This window comes from Propithecus coquereli, unplaced genomic scaffold (assembly GCF_000956105.1).
Source record: "Propithecus coquereli isolate 6110/MARCELLA unplaced genomic scaffold, Pcoq_1.0 Scaffold86, whole genome shotgun sequence".
Taxonomy (NCBI): Eukaryota; Metazoa; Chordata; class Mammalia; order Primates; family Indriidae; genus Propithecus; species Propithecus coquereli.
In genome coordinates this window covers 4,321,155-4,323,084 of record NW_012154840.1, presented here as the reverse complement: position 1 = coordinate 4,323,084, position 1,930 = coordinate 4,321,155, and the positions used below count along the sequence as shown (strand labels likewise).

Below are 1,930 nucleotides of genomic sequence, written 5' to 3'. Positions count from 1 at the left end.
TACTTCAGACTTTTGCCAGACATGTGTCTGTGTATCTGAACATAGTTCAATCCATGCACTGAATATAACTCCTGAAGAAACTAAACAAAATTAGGTTGAAAGAGAATGTACAAATCAGAAATGGAGTACGGCATTAAGAACCAGATCACAGAAAAGTTGCTACAATGAATGCTCCTTGACCTACACAAATTCTCAGGATGTTTTAGTTTTGAGACAGGTTTTCACTTTGTGGCCTGGGCTACAGTACAGTGGTATAGATCAAACCTCAAACCAGTGGGCTCAAGAGATCCTCCTGGCTCAGTCTCCCGAACAGCTAGGGCTACAGGCTCTTGCCACTGTGTCCAGCTAATTTTTTAATTTTTGGTAGAGACAGGGGTCTTGCTATGTTGCCCAGGTAGGTCTCGAACTCCTGTCCTCAAGGGATCCTCCCACTTCATCCTCCCAAAGTGCTAGGATTAATGGCTTGAGCCACTGTGCCTGGCCTAAATTTCTGTTAATTATAGATTACCCAGTCTGTGGCATTCTGTTATAGCATTATAAAACAGATGAAGACATCATATGATCCAATAATTCACTCCTAAGTTTTAGATCCAAAAGAATTGAAAACAAGTGTTCAAACATAAACTTGTACACAAATGTTCACAGCAGCACTATTCACAATAGCCAACAGGTGGCAATTTTAGTATATGTGCTGCCGAAGCAAGCACAAGAGGTTTTTTTAAAAAATCCAACTGCCAGGGAAACTGCTTTACCCCAAAACTTTGATCCACAGGACTAATTAGGTTACCTATCAGGGCAACTAAAGTTTGCCATGTGAACAAGTTCCAGTTTCATCAGAAGAAATTTGGATCCAGTGGTCTTTTACAGACTGGTAAGTTTGTGTTGCCATCTCATGGGTACAGTTCTAGGGTAAAATCTATTAGAACTTTGTGTGCATGTGTATGTGTGTGAGAGTGTATATGTTTAGGTATGTTTTGTGTATGTCCATGTATTACATATTTGTGCTTACATGGTTCCGGACTGGCTTAAAAATAAGGGAGCGCTCATAAATTAAACAAACCCAAATGGTTCAAGTGAATTTAGTAATCTTTGGTAAATAAGCTGGGCTATTATTAGAAAATAAAAAGGTGTTACTAGTAAAGTAATAGTAAAAATGTTTTCAAATTGTCAGCATACATTTGTTTTTGCCTGGGTTTTACTGGACGTTTTTATGTTCCTGAGGTGTCAAGATTTGACATAAAGGTTACGAAAATATAAACTCAGCCAAAGACAAAATAATTGTGATTTTTGATAAGTAAATTTAATATTTGGTCTAATGATAATCACTAAATATGAATTACCAACAAAAAATACCTATGTGTTTACCTTTAAGGTAAAAATGCAAATGTGCCTAAGTGTCAGCAAATTAGAAGAAATAAAACACCAAGTAGAGTACAAAAAAACAAACTTATGGTCAAAGGTTTATGAAAATATTTTGGTTTTGGTCTTTTAACCCTAACTGCAGATATAGTTTACTTCCACTGATTCAATGTCTGTAGAGAGGTACACAAAACGTGTTTCTAGCTCAACATCATTTAATATTAACAGCACTGTTAGGGATTCAAAGTTGTTCTAGAAGTTGTAGTTAGAAGAGCTTAAATTGGAAGCTTTAGTTTTCCCTTGGTCTTGTCCATTTTTGTCCTACTCTTTGCAAGCTAGTCGGTTATGTGTACATTATGTTGCTGTAACAAAGTTTTTGCCTAGGAAAAAAATTTCTAAATTATTAATTTTTGTGTAGTAATTTATTTTAAGATAAAAAGTAAATGATGGTTAAAATCCAAGGAGAATCTCAAAAGTCTTATTCTTTGTAAATGTTGCATGTACTCAAGTTTGCACCCAAAGGGGAAAATATTATTTTGAGACTATTTAGATTGTTTTTGTCGATGGAAAA

General features: G+C 35.4%; 1 pseudogene; it reads left to right on the top strand.

Annotated features, from left to right (window-relative positions):
* Positions 1 to 1,930, top strand: part of LOC105826153 — a 41,132-nt pseudogene that overhangs the window by 1,874 nt on the left and 37,328 nt on the right.